Source organism: Callithrix jacchus, chromosome X, assembly GCF_049354715.1.
Source record: "Callithrix jacchus isolate 240 chromosome X, calJac240_pri, whole genome shotgun sequence".
Taxonomy (NCBI): Eukaryota; Metazoa; Chordata; class Mammalia; order Primates; family Cebidae; genus Callithrix; species Callithrix jacchus.
Window position 1 is genome coordinate 31,716,265 of NC_133524.1, and position 9,736 is coordinate 31,726,000.

Genomic DNA, 9,736 nt, shown 5'->3' on the forward strand with positions numbered 1-9,736 from the left:
TAACTAATAAACCTCTCCCTTGTAGTCTTCTCTTATTTAGGCTGGAGGAAGTGTTTGAGTGATGGTCATAGACCTGGTTTTGCCACCTCTTGGTAAGTCCTGTAGAGAAGTGCCTAGGAACTCTCTTTGGAATGTGATAGTACTTAGTATGCATTCTTTTCACCTGTATCAGACACATCTTATATACCATTTCAGATATTTTTGGACTCACCTGTTGTATCAATAATCCATTGTCCTGTAACAAACCACTTCAAAACATAAATAGTTTAAAATAATAATCATGTTATTTACTCATCATGCTGTGGGTCAGCAAATCGGGGTGGGCTCAGTCAGGCAGTGTTTCTTCTGGTCTCACGTGGGGTCACTCAAGGTGAAAAGAATAGAGGTTATTCATGGGACCAGTGACATTCAGTGTCATCCCAACTCCACAAGGTTGGGGTGAAAGCTAAAAAGTTATCTGGGTCTTTAATGGACCATTTCATGAGGCTGTCTGCTTCTGTGTGATGAGGTATACGATACCAGCAGTTCTCGTTGTTATGTGCAACTCCTTTGCAGTAAAATGGGTCCATTGGTTTAAGGCAATACTTTGTGGGATACCATGTTACTAGATGACTATTTGTAAACTCCTGAATGGTGGTGCTTGTGGGGAAGCTGTGGATAGGTAAGGCAAACTCATATTCAGAGTACAAATCAGTTCTGGCAAGAATGAGCTGCATGTTCCACACCCATGTAGAAGGGATCCAAAGTAATCAATCTGCCAAAGCGGCTGGTCTCCTTGAGAAATGGTGCCCTACTGTGGGCTCAGTGTTGATGTCTGCTGCTGGTAGGTTGGGCCGGTAGTAGCTAACTGAACCTCAGTAAGAGGGAGCCCTTGCTGGGCCTGAAGGGTAACACTAGGTTCTGTCGAGAGGATCCCTTGCCCCTTTGCTTTCCCTTCTTATAGTGCAAGTGTAAGAGGAGCCTTGTCAGTGATGGACTACTTAGGCTACTTGATGCCAGGCAATCTGAAGTTGGGGTGCCAACTGTTCATGGGAATTGTCTGGGACATTGGGGTTAATTAGATATTACAATTCTTCTATGGGGGAAGAAGTCCTATGGGAAGTTGAAATTGGGTACAGCTCTTCTCTCTGGTAAAATGGCAGATCCCTGGTTCCAATTAGCTTTTTGCCTGTAACCCAACATGAGTTCTCAGGATCACATTCAGACAAATCTGCTTTTTGTACAAAAATACCCTATTTAAATTATGTTAATGTTCTGCGTAGACCCCTTGATTGATTTTTACTTTGTGATTTAGTGATTCTCAATGGAAAAGGGGTTTCTCATAATCTAATATTTTCTATATATTGTACTTTCTACTCTGTTTCTCATCTAACCTTCATTTAGTATTTGTGCCTGTACTGGCCAGTACCTTAAATAACAAGTGTCAGAATGCCTTCTGAGTTTGCTAGAAGACATAAAGGAACCTACTTTAATTTTCCCTATTATAAGCACAAGGAACAACTGAACTGAGCCCTCTTATACCAAGACACTGACAGAGGGAATATAAAATTATCAATTAGTTCTATATCATGACTGTAACGGAGACTCTGTCTAAAGAACAGCACCAACCCAAAGGTAGTGAACTGAGAGATAAAGAGAGAGAAGAACTAGGTTTGAGGGATATCATTTGTACTCTTGCATGATACAGTACTTAAAACCTGCCCTATCTTCCATACTATTTAGTTACATGATCTCTTTTCTATTTGGATAAGCCTGTTTGGAATAACTTTTCTGTCACTCGCAAAGAAAAGATTCTAAGTGAATATATCATGAATGAGTGAGTGTAAAAAATGAATGGTTTGAATACTTAAGATCATGACTTAGTATAGCAAAGGTGATATGGTTTGGCTCTGTCCCCACCCAAATCTCATCTTGAATTGTACTCCCATAATTCCCGTGTGTTGTGGGAGGGACCCAGTGAGAGATAAGTGAATCATGGGGGCAGTATCTCCCATGCTGTTTCCCTGGTAGTGAATAAGTCTCACAAGATCTGATGGTTTGATAAGGGGAAACCATTTCGCTTGGTTCTCATTCTCTCTCTTGCTGCCACCGTGTGAGATGTGCCTTTCACCTTCCACCATGATTGTGAGGCCTCCCCAGCCATGTGGAACTGTAAGTCCAATAAACCTCTTTCTTTTGTACATTTCCCAGTCTTGGGCTTCTCTTTATCAGCAGCATGAAAATGGACTAATACATAAGGCAAAGTGACCAAAAATATTTATATTGTTTTAATAAAATGAATCCAATTTTTGCCTAGTGCTTATGGCTTGACGTGTAATAAGTACTAAAGACATAAGTGCTCAATAAGCATGTGTTAAATTAATTGTAATTCTACAAAAGGAAACACACCTGGAGAACCTAAGGTGACACAGTGAGTGGACAGGGGCAGGATTTAAACCCCTCACCACCAAAAGTAAGTGATTTATGAATCAATACTGCTTACAAAATATCGTAGCTGAGAGTGTTCTTGGCTTTTGGGAATACTATAGACTACCCCTCAAAACACATAAAAAAAATGGCTTGTTTTAGCAGCTTTTTTTCCAGATTGTCCTGAGGTTTTTCTGAACCACAAAGTTTCCTTTTCATAGTAAACATGTAATAGTACAAAGAGACATGTGACAGATGAAAATTGAGGTTAAGAGAATTGCCCAAGGTAATAGGTAACTGGTCCAGCCAAGGTGGGAATTCAGCCCTTCCCTTCCCAAATGCAATGAGCTCTCTGCCAGAAACACCAGAAACAGCCTTAATGATTCATTCACAGTTCAACATACATTTATTGCGCCAAATTCTGAGGATACTGAGATGAATAAGACAAAGTCCATGGCTTGAAGGTATTTGCAGCCTATTAGAAACAATGTCACATAAACAAATAAGCATAATGGAAGGTAGCGAATGAAGCTATGGCTCATGCCTTTGGTGTTCTAGAAGCTATGGGTCTGGAGGAAATGTTTGGGAGAATGGGGTTTGGGAAAAGTTATGGGTGAGAGAGAGTTAGTTGTCTGCAGTCATCCTGAAGGAGATCATGTGTAAATTCATAATAAAAATGAGTAAGCATATGTCCAGTTGTTATAAATAATAAAGATTCAAAATTATGGTTTATTATTATTTCCATCTTGCCCATGAGAAATTATGTAAAGAATTTTTTAACGTCTCCTTTTGTTAATTACTGGATCATTTGGGCCCAGGAGTTCAAGACCAGCCTGGGCAACACAGCAAGATTTTGTCTCTACAAAAAATTTAGAAAATTAGCCAGGCATGGTGGCACTTATCTGTGGTCCCAGCTATTTGGGTGGCTGAGAAGGAAGGATTGCTTGAGGTTGGGAGGTTGAGGCCGCAGTGAGCCATGGTCAGGTCACTGCACTCTAGCCTGGGTGACAGAGCAAGAACCTGTCTCAAAATGAAATCCCCCCCCGCAAAAAAAACTTACTAGTTTCAAACCCATATTATGGTTTATATGTGTAACGTCCAAAAGATGGGCTGAGGAATAATAGTTGACAATACTTAATTTGGCATATTTGGTTAGAAAATTAGAAATAAATCATATTAATTTATAGTGAAAAGTCAATGGATAAGTATTGAAAATATTACATTACATTGCCTATAATTCTATTATTATAAAACAATTATTTTCCTTTTTACTCATTCATTTATTCAACAAATAAATAAGGAGGCTCTGTGATGCTACGTCTTATGCTAGAAGCTGGGGTCATAGCCTTGGACAAAGATTTGTGATTATAGCTTTTCATTTAAAGGGATGGATACACAAACAATTACAATAAAGTGTAATAAGGGGAGGTATAAGAAGCACCTAGTAGAGATACCTAATTTGGACTGAGAGACTCATGAAAGGCTTCATAGAGAAAATGACATCTAAATTGAAGGAAGTGACAGGACCACTTACTTTTACGCATGCAATAATACTTGTATCAGTTAGAGTAGGCTAATAGAACCTCAAAGAAATCCTCAAAATTTAGTGACTTAAAGAACACAATTATTTCTCCCTAACGTAACAGTCTAGGTCAGGTATTGTAGGTTGACAGGTGTTTTCCTCCACATGGTTATCGAGGGACCCAGAGTCCTCCTGCTTTGTGCCTCTGTAACTTCTATAGCCTCGTTACCTATGAGATTGAGGTTGGATTGCCACAAACAGAGATCAGCTAGTAGATGACAAAAAACGTATAAAGGAGGCACCTGGTCAGGGAGTATCACACTCATATCACTTCTACTCATATCACATTTCTGCTCATATCTCAATTCTACTTCATATCACACTTCTCATATCTCATTGACTACAGCTTAATCATATGACTACATCTAACTTCACGTGCCTAGGAAGCAGGTTAGAATAGATTTTGGTAAGCAGTTACCAGAATTCACCATGATGGTATATGTAAAATCTTTATATAGATTCTTACTTTAATTTTCTTTATATCAAACATTGTTCATGTTTCTTCATAGTCTTCATTAATGTGGTGGGTTTTATTATTCTTCAACAAATTTGTTTCTCTTCTCCTCTGGGTCCATCTCTATAGAACCTCTTCTGGGGCAGGGGCCTCCCTGAAGGAGGAGTATCTGTCCTATTGATAGCAGGCTTGGTCATGGGACTTTCTTTGGCCAGTGTGATTTGTCCAGAAATTAAATATTCTACATCTGAACCTAAGCTTTAAAAGTTGTAATTCTGTCCTTACTTTTTGTCCACCATCAGAAACTAACATGGGGACTGGTCTTTCCAACTGGGCCCTGGGATGAAGCAGAGCTATAGCTAACCTGCAAAGCATAGGTAATGTGAGTGAGAAATCTGTGATAAATCACTGAGATTTGGGAATCATCTGTTACTGCAGCATAATCTAGCAAAAGCTTACTAAACTAATAATTATAATATCTACATTGTTCCATTGTGGTATGCACGCCAATTTTTTAAACCATTTAAAAAATATTGAACATTTAGATGATTTCCAATTTTCTGCTATTATATGTCTTGCTAAAATGGACATCTTTATGCAAATATTTTGTTTCTTTTAAATTATTTTTCAAAGACACATTTTCAGATAAAAAAGTCAACATTAATGATTATCACTATTTCTCTTGTTTCTAAGAGGGTTATATTGCCTGTATATTAAGACAGGGTACAGGAATAAACACAGAAACCACTCTAATACTTTCAAAAAAGGAAAAATTAAATAGGAAATTGATTCCACAAATAATGGAGAAGCTGAGAAGTCAGTGATGAAACTACCCTGAGATTGGCAAAAGCAGAAAGATGCTGCCATCCTTAGGGATGGGAAACATTTATTTGGAAGAGGTGGTTTTACCAGATCCCAGAATCCAGGGCAATTTAAAGGGAACCTGAAGGATGGCTAGTTCTGGGACCATCAGGGTAGGTTTGGTTTGGCAAAAGCTAAATCCATGGAAGAGATGCTGCAAGAATCAGAAAAAGAGGGAGAAAAATACCACAAACTCTTCCCTCTTGATCTCCATTCTCTCCAATCTTCTGCCTGTATCATTGCTATAGTTTGAATATTTGTGTCCCCTTCAAAATTCATGTTGGGACTTAAACCCCGATTGACAGTATTAAGAAGTGGAGGTGATTACATCATTAAGACAGAGCCCTCATGAATGGGATTATCAACTTTATGAAAGGGCTGTAGTGAACTAGCTAACTTTTGCTTTTCTATCTCTTCTGCCATGTGAGTGGGGAACATTTGTTCTTTTTGCCCTTCCACTCTTCTGTCACGTGAGGATGTAACAAAAAGGCCCTCACCATCACCAAATGCCGGCTCTTTAATCGGGACTTTCCAGCCACACATAGAACAAACTCAGTAATGAAGAAAACTCCAAAGTACAAACCTATTATTGCATATATCTTAAAGTCCAGGATCTCTGATTGTGATGTGTCATCCTCTATATCAGACTCAGATGTGTCTCCTTGTGATCCTGTAATTTATAAAAAGTAAGACAAGTTATGTGCCCCATCCACAGCATAATAGTGGACTAGGAACAAGGTAACGAACAGAAACGCTGATGTTGGAAATGGAAAAGTCGAACCACTCAGCAGTCATTACTTCAAAGTAATTATTAAGTCCTACTGGCTTGGAAATGCAAAAGCTCCTTGTCCTAACATTGAATTGAATTTCTTAGCTCATCTGACAGCCCTTAGCTCTGCTCTCTTAAGAGAACTCCTTGTCCATTGTCCTTTATGGACCTTGTCTCTGCTCTCTGGAAGGTTCATTTCCGTTGATCATTATGGCCACATTTGCAGTGGGTGGTTCTTGGGGATTGTTCAGCTTTCACAGCCTGTTTCCTACTGAGCAGTTAGTGGGGTTCTAACACTATATGAGGGCTCTAATCATGATAGGCATTTGCAAACCAGGCTTTTGGTTTCTTTGGCTTTTGGATTCCCTCTACTACTTAATAGGATTCTGGTCTATTTGCTGCTTGCCAATTGCATATAGAAGTAACCATAGTCTAAGATCGCTTCCAGGTGAATCATTTTGCTGTCACCGTTCTCTGTGCTAATTCATCTTCCTCTCATTGAACTTAATAGCTGTTTCCTTAGGTTCTTCTTAATAGGTTTGTATGAGACGTTGACATACTTAACATGATCTCTACCTCTGCTCTGTGTCTTACTTATTGGTCAAGAGGAAGATGAGTGAGGAGCCACAATATTATTTCCTTTCCTGCAGCCTCTTTAATTTGCTTTACTGTGAAGTTGCAGAAAGCAGATGGCTTTTTCAATTTGCACGGGACTCTCAGATTGCTGGCCACGGGCAAAGAATGTACTCTTGACAGAGCTATGTTCCCTTCCATTTTTCATCGCTGTCTGTCTAACTCGCACCAGGGTCCATCCCTCTATAGCATGTTGTTAAAAGTATTAAGATGCAGCATACACTCCCCCAACATTTGGAACCTTTCTTATCATATTTCTCAGTGCCATTGCTTGCTATGCTCATGAGTTGTCTTCCGCGATCTTGCTGACCTTTGTTAATGCTCTGCCTAGCCAAAATTTCTATTTCCATGGAAGAAAGAGAAAGTGGATATTGGGGAAGAACTAGCATACTCACACAAATGCCTATTGATTTGGAAAGCTTCTTAATTCCATTCCATAAAGTGAGTCAGCAACTTGCAGAAGGCATTAGTTTGCACTGTCAAAATACAAATTAAATATCAATTTTGTTTAAGAATGGGAATAATGGCTATTCTAAGAAGTTCTTGGACAAAGCCAATAGACTTTGAGAAATGCATATTGCTATAGTTATTTACATCAGTAGAAATATAAGAAATTTTGCCTATTTTGTTCACTGCTACATACCTGGTGCCCATAATAGTACTTGCTTCACACTCAATAAATATTTATTGAATTAATAAATTGAAATTAATGAATTTCCTTTTAATAATTCTAAAACACACTGAAAATATTTAACTAAAGTGTCAAAAGAGAAATAGGTCTTTTCAAGTCTAAGGAGGAAATAGCATGATGTGATTATATAGTGATGCCCTCCAAAACTCCAAGTGGATATCCTGGCCCAGGTAACATAGACTGAATCGCTAATGGCATTGAGCACTGTTTTTGCCAAGACTGGAAACTGGCCTAAGTGGCCTTTCCCATGTGTCCTTTCTCCTGAGCCCAAACTTAATTTCTGCTCAAGTGTCTAAGGCGTGCAAGTAGGAGTAGAGGTCTTTTTCTTAACTGAATGAGGAGTGAGGAAAAGGAAGGCCCATTTGTCATCACCAGTCACAGAAAGAGGTAATGAGTAGGATTCTGAGCAGGCCAGGCATGGTGGCTCACACCTGTAATCCCAACACTTTGGGAGGCCAAGGTAGGTGGATTACTTGAGGTTAGGAGTTCAAGACCAGCCTGACCAACATGGTAAAACCCTCTCTACTAAAAACACAAAAATTAGCCAGGCGAGGCTGAGGCATGAGAATCATTCGAACCTGGGAGGCAGAGGTTACAGCGAGCTGAGATCACGCCACTGCACTCTAGCCTGGGCGACAGAGTGAGACTCTGTCGCAAAATAAATACACAAATAAAACATGAGAATCATTCAAACATGGGTGGTAGAGGTTGCAGTGAGCCGAGATCATGCCACTGCACTGTAGCCTGGGCAACAGAGTGAGACTCCATCTTAAAATAAACAAAAAAATAAAAATAAAAAAAATAAAATATTCTGAGCAAAATGTCTCCAAAAAGGAAATTCAGAGGAAGAGGAAACCCAATGGCTTATATACAGAACTATTTAACTTCCTAGATTATCATCCAAGCTGAGATCATTGATTTAAGATCTTTGTTTTTTTTTTTTTTTCTCAAATAGGTGTTCACTGCTGTAACTTTTCTTCTAGGCACTGCTTTAGGTACAGCCCACAAATTTTAATTTGTCATATTTTCATTTTTACATAATTGAAAATTTTTCTACTTTCTCCTTTGGTTTCTTTTTTGATCCATAAGTTATTTAGAGTTGTGTTACTTGAGGATTTTCCAGAGATCTTTCTGTTATTGTTTTCTAATTTAATTTTATTGTGGTTATAGAACACATTGCAAAATTTGGATCCTTTTAAATTCATTGGGACTTGCTTTGCAGCCCAGAATATGATCTACCTTGCTAAATATTCCATGTGTATTTGAAAAGAGTGTGTATTCTGCTCTTGGTACATAGAATGTTTGATAAATGTTAATTAGGTCACTTTAGTTCACAGTATTATTCAAGTTTCCTACATACTTGCTGATTTTCTGTTTACTCTCAATTGATTATTGAGACGGGTGTTTCAATCTCCAATTGCAAATGTGGAATTATCCATTCCACCTTTCAGTTCTATCAGTTTTTGTTTCACTTATTTTGAAGCTCTGTTATTAAGTTTATAAATACTTAGTATTATTATATACTCCTCATGAATTGACCCCTTTATCATTATGGAATGAGCATCTTTATCCCTTATATTATTTGCTTTGGTACCTACTTTCACTTTAATATAGCCACTCCAGCTTTATTTTGACTAGTGTTAGTGTGGTATGTATTTTCCCATGCTTTTATTTTTAACCTATTTACACCTTTAAATTCAAAGTGGATTTCTTGTAAGCAACGTATTTGGGTCTTGCCTTTTCATCCAATCTGATGTTCTGAAAAATTATGAGAAGTTGTTTTCATATTTAGTTTGTATTTCAAACTCTTAAAAGTTTTTTATGTGTGTACGTATATATCTGTGTATGTATATGCAGATGTATATATTTTATAAATAAAGGTATACATCTATGTTGGAAAGTGTGATAAAAAATCTTTTTATTCACAGGGTAAACAGTAAACAAAGCATGGAGACCACAGCTTTAGGGGGAATGTGAACAAGTGACCAGTACTTATTTCAGGTAAAGAGAAATAAGGACTGAAGGATGAGACACAGTCTGTACATCACACAACTCTAATTGAGTGGCATCCCTCTATCACATATGTGAATGATGTTCACTGGAATTGTGTTAAGCTATGACTTTTGCTAGAAGATCCATTTGGAGGAAAGAATAACAGAGCCATATATGAAAGAGGCTTTGAAGGGTCTGTTCCCTTAGAGGACCCAAGGCCAAACAAGCTGTCTCAACATCATCATTGGTCATGAGTCCAGACGGATTGTCCAGTGGAGGAAATATGTATATTGGGGAAAGGACTGGAGGGAAGAGGGCAAGAGAGTAAAGATCCAGAAAGTTGCATAG